This window comes from Rhinolophus hipposideros (genome assembly GCF_964194185.1).
Source record: "Rhinolophus hipposideros genome assembly, chromosome: 12".
Classification (NCBI taxonomy): Eukaryota; Metazoa; Chordata; class Mammalia; order Chiroptera; family Rhinolophidae; genus Rhinolophus; species Rhinolophus hipposideros.
Window position 1 is genome coordinate 61,549,337 of NC_138058.1, and position 12,327 is coordinate 61,561,663.

The 12,327-nt window shown below is 35.5% G+C and overlaps 1 protein-coding gene across 6 annotated transcripts in view; it reads right to left on the reverse strand.

Annotated features, from left to right (window-relative positions):
• NCOA1 (nuclear receptor coactivator 1) overlaps positions 1–12,327 on the reverse strand; it is a 199,994-nt gene that overhangs the window by 148,395 nt on the left and 39,272 nt on the right. For all 6 annotated transcript variants that reach the window (XM_081068634.1, XM_081068631.1, XM_081068635.1 and 3 more), the window contains exon 2: positions 9,789–9,923. The gene's annotated coding sequence lies outside the window, so the exon portion shown is untranslated. The remainder of the gene's footprint in view (positions 1–9,788; positions 9,924–12,327) is intronic.

Sequence of the window (12,327 nt, forward strand, 5' to 3'; positions counted from 1 at the left end):
AATGCCTTCTGCACTAAACTTAATCATTTCTACCCTGCTTTAAAGTGAGAGATGTGTGAGTCTTCCTTTCACTTGACCACTTAGAGGTCACTGTAGGGATATGTTGGCCTAATTTCAATACTGTTATGTCTCAGGGAGGCCCACGGAGAGGGACAGAGACAAGAGAACAACCAGTTGGTGGAGCAGTCAAAACACACAAAGTATTTATCGATTACTTTTGATGTCATACAAGATCTGACAGTTAAGTTTGTGAACATGCCACCGTGTGCTTACATTGGCAGCACTGTACAAACAGCTCGGTGAGGTTTCATAACCTTGGTGTATCAGTGTCTCACAGCTGTGTTCATGTCGACGTGTGGCAGTGTCTTGCTGAGTTGCATTCATTATTGTGGTTGTGTGTTTTTGTGTGCCCTCGCAAGAATGTATGAGCTATTATAAAATTAGAAAAACGAACAAACACTGAATTTCTTGTTATGCTTGGCAAGAGTGGAAGTGAAATCAGGGACATGTTAGTCCAAGTTTACGGGGATAATGCCATAAAGAAAACAGCCATGTACAAATGGATGAAACGTTCTACTGAGGGGAGAGAACGTGCCACTGATGAACAGAGATCAGGGAGGCCAGTAGCAAGCAGAACTGACAAAAACATTGCAAACTTCGTCGAATTGTGTGTCAAAATCTTCGGCTATGAGAAGCACAGCAGACCAAGTAAACATGAATAGAGAAACAGTTAGGAAAATCTTAACTGTAAATCTTGGCATGAGAAAGATGTGTGCAAAAATGGTCTGGAAGGAGCTCACCGATGAATAAAAGAAAAGGAGAGTCAAAGTTTACCAAGACCTTTTGGAGAGGAGAGACAATGTTTTGGACCATGTTACTACTGGTGATGAAACATGGGTGTATCAATGCGACCCTGAAACAAAGCGTCAAAGTGCACAATGGAAGTCAGCCAATTCTCCATGACCAAAAAAGTTCCATCAGTCCAAATCAAGAGTCAAACGATGTTGCTAACCTTTTTTGATATCAGAAGGATTATTCATTATGAATTTGTACCAACTGCACAAACAGTTAACCAAGTTTACTATTTGGAAGTGCTGAAAAGGCTGTGTGAAAAAGTTAGACCAAACTTTTCACCAACAATTCATGGCTCTTACATCATGACAATGTACCAGCTCACAGGGCCCTGTCTGTGAGGGAGTTTTTAGCCAGTAAACAAATAACTGTATTGGAACACCCTCCCTACTCACCTTATCTGGCCCCCAATGACTTCTTCTCTACCCAAAGATAACAGAAATATTGAAAGGAAGACATTTTGATGACATTCAGGATATCAAGGGTAATACTACAACAGCTCTGATGGCCATTCCAGAAAAAGAGTCCAAAATTGCTTTGAAGGGTGGACTAGGTGCTGGCGTCGCTGCATAGCTTCCCAAGGGAAGGACTTTGAAGGTAACTGTAGTGAGATTCAGCAATGAGGTATGTAGTGCTTTTTCTAGGATGAGTTCGCGAATATAACTGTCAGACCTCATACGGGTGCAGTTCGTGATGCTCCAAAACAATTACAAGAGTAACATCAAAGATCACTGATAACAGATCACCGTAACCAATATAATAATGATAAAGTCTGAATATCGTTTGAATTACCAAACTGTGACACAGACACACAAAGTGAACAAATCCTACTGGGAAATGGAGCCAACACACTTGCTCAATGCAAGGTAGCCACGAACTTTCAATTTAAAAAAACAAAAAAATATGGGAAATGGAGCCAACACACTTGCTCAATGCAAGGTAGCCACGAACTTTCAATTTAAAAAAACAAAAAAATAAACACATTATCTATGAAGCACAATAAAACAAGATATGCCTCTATATATTGTTTTTTCCCCTCTAAATACGATAGTTTAATTTATAAATTAGGCACAATAAAAGATTAACAATAACAAATAATACAATAATTATGACAATATACTGTAATAAAAGTTATGTGAATGTGGTCTTTCTCTCTCTCAAAATACCTATTGTACTGCACTCACCCTTCTTGTGACGATGTGAGATGATGTAATGCCTATGTGATAAGATGAAGTGAGGTGGATGTACTGGACAAAGGAATGATTTGTGTCCCAGGAGGGATAGAGCAGGACAGCGTGAGATTTCATCACACTACTCAGAAGAGCACGCAATTTAAAACTTATGAACTGTTTATGTCTGGAATTTTCCATTTAATATTCTTGGACTGCAGTTGACTGAGGGTATAACTAAGACCGCAGGAGGCAAAATTGTGGATAAAGGGGGACTAGTGTATTTCATCTTTCCACTCAAAGCTTTCATGATCAGAAAGGAGTTTCTGTTTTATGCATTTATTTTATTATTCAAAAAATATCTTTTATCTCTTACCAATAAACTATAGCCCATAAAAGTAAACCCTTTTTCTTTTTGCTTATAAATTGTGCTTTAATTTCTGCAATCAGATATGATGCAATGAGATACAAGTATAAATTTTCATTGTACCTTCGGAAAATAAAAGACACACAAACAGAACAAACCCTTTCTTTAACACAAATAATTGGTTATTCAATTCCAATAGCTCTGCCATACTCAGTAATTATAACTGTCAGTTGGAAAATGGAAGAAACTCTTGGGTCTCTACAATCTTCAGTTTCCAACTAGATTAATATCATTTTCAAAAACATCATTAAAGATATGTTAAAAGACTGCTTCAAGTGCAATCTTTTAACAAGTGCAACTGGGTTGGAAGGAAGAGGTGTTGAAGCATAGAAAACAAGCACAAGTTTTAACTAGCTAGAGCAGGTCTTCAGATGGCTACCTTCCATGACCTTCAGGAAAAAATTGTCCGTAAAAGTTGTCTGTAACCCATCTCTTTCTCTTGAATGTGAAAGCAAAAATTTTCCTTCTTATTAGAGCCCACATGCCTCCTTTCATGAAGCTTAGCTATCTTGCTATGTCCTAAGGTACTTTGTGGTTGGTCAAAGAGAAATTAAAAAACCCACAGAATTGAGACAAGTCATATTTTCCCTAAGGTGTTCATACCCCACCTCTTAGTAGGCAAGTATTCTTTCGGCAACTGATAATCTTTCTTAAACTCAGAGGCTCTTATTAAAAAAAAAAAAAAAAGAGTTCCTTACAGAGAACACGGAAATTACTCATTAAACCACTATAACACATTATCAACAGTTTTTCCCACCTGCCCAGGCCTAGGACTTCTTAGAGTAACTAAGCCATATCCACCCCCTCCCTAGTTTAAAAATTAGTCAAAGAAAAAACAGCATTTTTTAAACAAAATTACAAAGTAGTGGTCTCCTGGACCAAAAGACACATTTACTAGATACATATGCGCTAAACAGTGAACTAAATGCCTTGCTTAATTTTATCTCATGTAACCTACGTAAAGTCAAGTGGGAAGTAATTATATAACAGGCATGGGCATTGGGGAAATGAAGGAGTAATTTTATCTAAGAGTCACAAAGAAATTAAGCAAACAGGACCAATAAAATCAACAAGTAATTGAAAGTAAAATGAGCCATGAATAGGCTTGCTTGCAGATCAGAAGGTAAACATAGTTAAAAAAAAAAAACCCACTGGAAGCTGTCATGATACACTTTATTCTTTGGTTTCTGGCTACACACTAAATTATTCTTTGTCTCTTAGTTGAGTACCTTCTATTTGTAAAGGAGTAAACTCACTGGACTCTGGATTCCCCAAGTATTAAGACAACTTCCAAAATCAAAAGTACAAATGAAAACCGGTATTTAAAAGTTTAACTTCTAGCCACTACACTAAGACAAACGAAATAAACAGTGTTAGGATTAGAGGGGAGAGATTTAAAATAAAAAGTTTTAAGGAGAGGTTCCAGTTCGTTGGCCCCCACAGGAGAAACAGTCTATGGTTGGGGCCACCACACAAGAGAGAAGGGAAGTGAGTGAATCACAGAAAAATGGAGGCAGAGCCACTGAATGAAGCTGACTCAGATTCATCAGAAACTGGCTTCCAGTTTCTGATGGGAATCAAGGAATGTCTTATTTCTTAAACCAGCTGGGATTGGGCTTACCAGAAGCCGAAGCATCCTAACTGACAAAATCCTACTCTCTAATAACAAAAATCAGATATTACCTAAATATTAATATATGTTATTTAGAAATAAAATATTTCTTCTGCTTGCTAGCAGAAGAAACAGCGTTAAATAGCTGAAAAGTGTTTTGCTCTGGGAAATAGGGACCAGAAATGGAGAGAAAAGAGATGAGGCACAGGATGTGCTTTTTAATTGTTAGTCTTTCAAAACTATTTGATTTCTTAACCATGTACTTTAATTATTTAGATATTTTCAAAAGAACCTAATGTTTAGAATTAAAAAAAAAAAGTTTCAAGGAGAAGTGCAACAACTAGAGAAGACAGACTTTAGGGCTGTGTTGCCTGAACTCAAATCCCAGCTCTACCACATATCCAGCTGGGCAACCTTGGGCAAGTTAATGTCCTCTTCACTGGATTTCTTCCAAGAATATAATGGGTTAATATATGTAAGTGCCTACAATAGAGTCTGGTAAATAGTGAGCACTATATAGTAAATCTGTCCTTTGTAGGCAGTATGATTTCCTATACAGAAAACCCAATAGACTCAAGAAATTACCTGAATTCATTAGGTTGCTAAATACACGTAATTCAATTGCATTCTTATGAGCCAACACAGAAAAAATGTAAATTTCTCGACCATTCTTATGGAAATTTTCATAATGACTAAGAGAATATCAAGAATTATACCACCACCACCCCCAACACCACAAGTGCCTACCTTAAACAATAGCCAATCTTGTTTCATTCCTACCCACTGCCTTCCCTCTACTCTATAAAATAATGAAGCAGATCCCAGACATATCCTTGCATCCATTGTTTCAATATCCGTCTCTTAAAAGATAATGACTTTTAAAATATAACTACATATTGCTATCACACCTAAAAATTAACAATAATTTCTTAATGTGAAATATCCAGTATTCAAGTTTCCCTGGTTATCATAAATATTTATATATTAAAAATCTAGACCCAAATAAAGTCCAAATATTGCAATTAATCTCTGGTTTCCTTTTTCATTTCTCTTTTTTTTTGTTGTTCTCTACAGTTTTGTTTATTGGAAAAAAATAAGTTTTGCGTCCTAAGAACTTCCCCAAAGCCTAGATTTTTCTGACTGCATCCTCATGGTATCATTTCATCTGTTTCCCTGTCTTCTGTGTTTCCTGTAAACTGGTAATTAGACCTAGAGGCTTGATCAGATTCAGGTTCAAGTTCAATTTCTTGGCAAGGATACTTCCTAAGTAGTGTTGTGAACTTTCATTAAAATAAATCGAATGTCTGGTTGTTTTTATGTGCTATTAGGAACCACTGATGATCTTTGCTTAGGTCCAGGAATTCATTACAAAGTGGTGATGTTCTATTTATTACTTTCTTCATTTTTAACTAGAATACTTCTGAGAAAAGAAGCTTCTTTTCCTCAATTATTTGGTTACTTTCAAGTACAGCTGGTTCCTTAGCATACCCCAAAGAAAAGTAATTCATTTTTTTAAGTATCATTATGAACTTACGGATTTAAACATATTTGATGTGATTGGTTATACTACAGTATATGTGCTGACACGCAAACTGCCTCATCTTTGGCCAGCGAGGGCCTGCTCAGTTAAGTACCTTCGTGTTTGTGCCACACCCTATTAGTGTTTGATGACTTCCTTGCAAGACGCTCAAGGCCCCAGATCTGAAATCAGCTTTGACATAAGCCGCTTTCCTATTCAACTAGTTTCTTCATAATTCTTTATTTCTACTAAATTAAAAAATTCCTAATTCTTAATAATAAATCAGTTGTGTTAAACATTCTAGATTTTATAACTGAACATGGACCCAAAAATTATAGCAATACTTCTCACTGATATCTACTTTTAGCATTTCGTTGAACATCCAAAAAAAAAAAAAAAAAAAGCATATCCCACTCAAAACTGAATGTTAAATGCTTCAAATTGGGAGATTGGACCAAAAAGATTCCTAACCTATTTATTCTCTGTTGGCGTTTTGGCTCTGGAAAGTATTTCTTCATATTCTATTTCGAAATTTGGATATGGTTTCTAAATATATACAATAAAAATTCAGTTTTTCTTTGATAAATTAATAAAATCATCAAGTGTGGGGAAATGGTCAAACTCTTAGAGATTGGATTATTTTGTACCATAATTCAGATTTTTTAACAAAATCCTCATACCTCATCCTGAACATTAAAACTCATGATACTCTGACTTTTGAAAATAGTAAATATATTTGCTAAGTTATGCCTCCTTGAAATAGTAGAGATGATATCAATAAATATTCATTTATCTTATTTTACTAAAAAACTAATTTAAAAACATGTAAAGCCCTGTCACACTACACGGCTAGCATATATAACTGTGGAAAAGCAAGATCCTACACTTGCTGACCATTTCTTCACAAAACTGAAAAGACATGGCTTTAGTGGCCAAAAATTGCTTATATTCACAATTATCACTATTCTCTTTGACATTAAATCACAATCAGAAATCACATTACGGAATGCCGATTCTTCTCTCTAACAAAAACGGGATATGAATTGATATCCTGGTGCGATTTCTGTTACTCACAGACCAACTACACCTTTCCTGCAACTAAAGTTGCTGGGCTTTGATCAGAGGAACCAATCAACTTTTACAGGCAACAATGGGTAAAAAAAAAAAAAAAAAAAAAGCAAAAAAAAAAAAAAAAAACAACTACCACCCAAATCAGAACAAAATGCTAACAAAACATTCTTCTGCAGTAGTGCTGACTTCTCAGTGATAACAGTAACACATCTGTATGAAGTGCTGGTATGTTCTCTACACATCAGTGCTTTCATCCAACCGAAAACCAAAACTTACGCTAGCACGCACACATGACAGTAATTGCTTTTCCAGATGGTATGCTTTTGATAAGGGATTTTTGCCAAAAGCTCATTTTACTTTCTCTCCAAGCATAATATTTGTCATTAACTTTGAAACTGGTTTTACAAGCTTCTGGGTAGTAGTGAGTTGACCTGTTTTTGCTATGAGAAGGGTAACCATGAATGATACTTCAGTGGGGTGGTCTTCTCTGTCTTTAGCAACATTTATTAATTTCACAGCATTATTTTATATCATTTTAACACTTCATTTTTCATCACAAGTCTAAAAGTAATTATTGTAGAAAAGGAAACTAAGACAGAAATATTAACTCAAAAAAAAAAAAAAGAAATATTAACTCAATTTCCCAGGATAGCATGAAAGTAGAAGGGCCAAAGCTTCTGTTCTTTCCATCATACCATAAATGCAATATAGAAAACTATATAGCAAGGGATTACCGATTCCCTTCATACACTTTGTTCAAATGTTTCCAAATGTGTTCTTGAGTCCAAATAAAATATTTTTAAAAGGCATAAACTGTATTCCAAGATACAATCTTACAAATGTTTTAGAGCCTTAATTCATGTGCTGATTTTGTTTTGCTTTAATGCCTCCCAAAAAAAACAAAATCCCACAATCTCAAAATCTAAAGGCCCCTCAGCAAATTAGAAGAAAATATTGTCAAAATGTATCATATAAAACTTCTGAACAGGTTTGGGTGAAATTTTCACTTTTTTTCCTTTAGGGAAAATGACAAATATTAATAGGGATATCACTGTGTGAAAGCTTGCAAATGAGTGTGAGAGATGTAAGAAACTGATGAATTAGAAATCCCTAATGTAACAATTTAAGCAACCTAATCTGGCACTTTTGTAAGTAGAATCATAAGTAGGTAACAACCAAAACCAATTAGTCAGCAAATTCAATTAATCAGAACTTTCTACTTCCTAATCTTAACTTTTGTTGAGATTTGAATATAGAATTTAACTGTATTACTTAGAAAGGAATTCTAAATTATGATTCTATGTGCTCATTTTATGATTGCTTTTAAATGGTTTTCAGATTAGTGTGTCACTGACCCCACAGTAAACATTCTGAAAGAAAGATGTCTTCAACTTCACAATGAAGTTATAGAATAATATATTCTTCCACATATCTAAAATGATTCTTTGCAAAGCTTGGACATTCAACTAATGTTGTTAAATGAAAGTAAGAAGGAAAGATATCTTTAAAATTAAGGGAAATGGTTCTGGTAATAAGATAAATTATGAAAGTAAGAAGGAAAGATATCTAAAATAATAAAGGAAATAGTTCTGATAATAAGACAAATAATATATCTAATCATCATTACCATTTGATTCAAAATAACACCACAACATTTTAGAAAAATACAGATACATCTACTAGTTGCCAGGGAAGTGTTAAAACTTCTCATCAGAGCAACCTAACTCTTTTTCATTTGCGATATGATTTAAGGTAACTTTTCAGGCAAAACTTGCTCAATTACACCACCCCCTTCAAGAAGGTAATTCATTTATTTTAACTGAAGCAGTCTTAGAATTTTCCAATATCATGGATTCTTATTATTTTAGAATTTACTGCTTTGCATATTCTTCCAAAACAGAAATGGAATTAATAATCCTAGTAATAAGTGATACATTTTTCTCAGATTTTCACCTTTTCTATATTCTAATAAGATTAATTTATAAACCTCTATAATGTATACAGAGAACCAACCAACTTGGACCTAACCTCTAAAATAATTACCTTTCCATAACTTCTGCCTATTTGGAAAAATACAACTTTTTTAAAAGTTTGGTTTTTAAATGAACACCAACTATATCCTGTTTGGAATTTACATTTGTTTTAGAAAAATAGGGAGCACAGTGTTTGTTTTCTATTAATATGATGTTTCCTTTGTTTTCAATTATTTTATGCAGCCTTTAGAGTGGGGATCTACCCCATAATTTGGAAGTGTCACTTGATTCTTTAATTACATATCTTGCTTTTCTGGTCCAAGTGAAACTAATCCATCAAATCCCAAAGGTTCTACAGGCACAGTCTATGGGGAGTAAATGTGACACTTCTTGGCGAATAAAAAACCTTTAACAATAAGCATAGGAGAACAGGAATGAAAGGTTTCCAAATCAAACTAAAGGACAATCACTAAGATCTCTTGCATCACGTGAGCAAACTCTTGTCAGAGTGCTGAATTCAGTTGCTCATCTCAGAGAGTTGTGACGCAAATTAAATAACTGTTAAACTGACATTTATTTATTCCAGTTCCTCTAACATGGCTTACTGAGTCTTAACATGCACTCAGTGTATACCTTAATTGCTTATAATAGACACATTTTCCTTATAAAGATTACCTCACTTTAAAATGTGGATCTTGGGGCTGGCCCAGTGGCTCACGTGGTTGGAGCTCTGTGCTCCTAACTCCGAAGGCTGTCGGTTCGATTCCCACAAGGGCCAGTGGGCTCTCTCAACCACAACGTTGCTGGTTCAACTCCTCAACTCCCTCAAGGGTTGGTGGGCTGTGCCCCCTGCAACTAGCAACAGCAACTGGACCTGGAGCTAACCTGCGCCCTCCACAACCAAGACTGAAAGAACAACAACTTGAAGCTGAATGGCACCCTCCACAACTAAGACTGAAAGGACAACAACTTGACTTGGGGGTAAAAAAAAGTGGATCTTTTCTAAATTTGGGGGGGGGGTATAAAAAGGGGGGTGGTCAAACTCTTCTCCAAAAGTTAACCATTCTAATATAAAAATTTAAACTTATGAAATCTGTATGTAGAAACCCACATTATAAAATGACTGCCAAGGAGTCAAATTAAAATAAAATTATGCCTCCAATACCTTAGAAAGTAGAAATTCTAAATGTCGGTGTCTTCATCTGGAAGCAAAAATTCCTACTACATGATCTTGCCTGATGGTCGTTGATTTTTATCATCAAAGTCAGTTCCAGTTACATTTCCATTAGTATGGAGAGATCTAAAGTAGGAGAAAGATGACACATTAGTCTACTGAAAATATTACAGATTTTCTGAAAACATTAGATTTTAGATACAGTGATACATCATTGTTTCTCTGTAAGCAAACAAAGATTCTTATACAGATGCTTTAGTTGTTCAAGAAATGCCAATTCCCAGTCTTGTCCCTAACAATAGATTTTAAAAGTTGAAATTAAAGATAGATGGAGAGAGAGAGAGAGAGAGAGAGAGAGAGAGAGAGAGAGAGAAAGTTGGTAAGAGATAATTGGTAACTAGTTTTGAAAAGATTGAGCCCCAAAGGAGATATGCAGCAAATTAGGCTTTGTATTGGTATTCCAAGGAGACAAGGGGTTCATAACTACATTAGCTCACTCATCCAAGCCAGCAGCCATAGCCTCAGCACCCACTTTCAGGTAAAATGGAACAGCAGGAGGAAACAGGATTTCCAGAAGACAATAACGTCTACGATAAAGAAGCATCCAGTATGATGTCTACCATTCATTCCTGGGTCATTGGCAGTGGGATAACACAAGTTGGATTTTACGAAACTAATGGTACTGCTGTGTCTTCCCACTCCAAAGATACCTCCAAACAGTGGGAATTTTGCAGACACCAAAGAATTCTTAAAAGAAATGTGAGCTCTACTGGCTTTCATTATTTAAAGCTTAACTGCTTTAGGCTTTATCACCCTGGGTTAAGTTTTTACTATTATTCCCGTTAGATCACAAAGACACAGTGGAGCAGACTCCAGAGACACTCATGATACCACGGATCAATTCAGGAGACAAGATCAATTCAGGAATCTTACTAGTTAATTCTACCTGTGGCTCTCACCCCTGTCATTCTTGGGCTTTATTCAAAACACAAACTGTTCTGGCCAACTACCTTCTCTCCTATTTTCTTGCCCACAATGTTCTCTATGCTTTCTCAGCCACCCAGGTGTGCCCCCACTACCGCCCTTCGTTCCAATCTTTTCCCCGGGGACCTCTGGAAACCCCTTTGACATAGTAAAACAAATCTCCTGTACCTCCTCAGCCTTATCAATGAACACATCTTTCAACCACTGCGCTAAATCTGGTTCTTGAAAAGAACCTTCTAGAGTGAAAGCTAAGGCAGCAGATCAACCTTCTCCACAATGACATTTCCAGACCCTAATTCACAAGCAATCCCATTCCGTCCGTCAGGCTTATGCCGTCTTGCTGTCCTACCTTCTTCATCTCTGTCATTCAATATCCCACTACATTTTATCAAACCTCAGTCCAGACTCAATCCAGAATCACTCTACCTCGTCTCATCCCTCCAGTTGCTATGTTCGCATCAGTCTCAAAATCTGGTTGTCACCCAAGCTATCAGTCCACCTAGTATGTTACTTTCTTTCTCCCACTTCAGCACCCTCAAATGCCTAATCCTGGGTCAATTCAATCAACAAAGATTCAAAACAGTAAACAATTAGCAAGATGGTATATTCAAATCCAAACTTATCAATGATTACATTAAATTAAAAATTACTCAAATACGCAATTAACAGGTAGAGATTATCAGATCACAAATTGAAAAAACAAGATCCAATTATATGCTATCTATAAGACACTTTAAATATAAAAACATAATAAAAAGATTTAAAGTAAAAGGATGAAAAGAAAAGATATCATGGCTACATTAGTATCTGACAAAGCAAACCTCAGAACAAGAAATCTTACCAGTGATAAAGAGGGTCACTACATAATGATAAGGATCAATTCATCAAGAAGACATGGCAATGCTAAGTGGGTTTCCACCTAACACCCTCGATTCAAAATAAATGAAACAAAAACTGCAAGGAGATTAGACACATTCACAATTACAGTTGCAGGCATTAATACTCCTGTTATTGGTTAATAGAACAAGAAGACAGAAAAAGAAGACATAAAACCACTAACAACTGATTTGACCCAATTCAACATTTACAAAACATGCTACACGATGAGAGCAGAATATAATTCTTTGCAAGGGCACATAGAACATTCACCAAGAAAAACCATATTCTGGGCCATAAAATGAGCTTCAAGATATTTAAAAGAATCAAAGTCAAATAATGTATTTTCTCTGACCAAAACAATTAAATTAGAATCAATAACTGAAATATAGATTAAGAATTACCAAAGGTTAGCAATTAAATGACCCTGTTCTAAATACCCCCAGGTCAAAAAGAGAAATATTCTTAATTGAATGGAAAGTAAAATTGAACATATCAAAATTTGTGGGATATCACTAAAGCAGTTCCTAGAAACTTACAGTATTAAATGCTTATAGAAAACAAAAGTCTTAAATTATTAATCTAAGCCTCCACCTTAAGGAAACAGAAAAAAAGAGCAAATGAAACACAAAGCAATTTGAAGAAATGAAGTTGAAAATGAAAAACAATA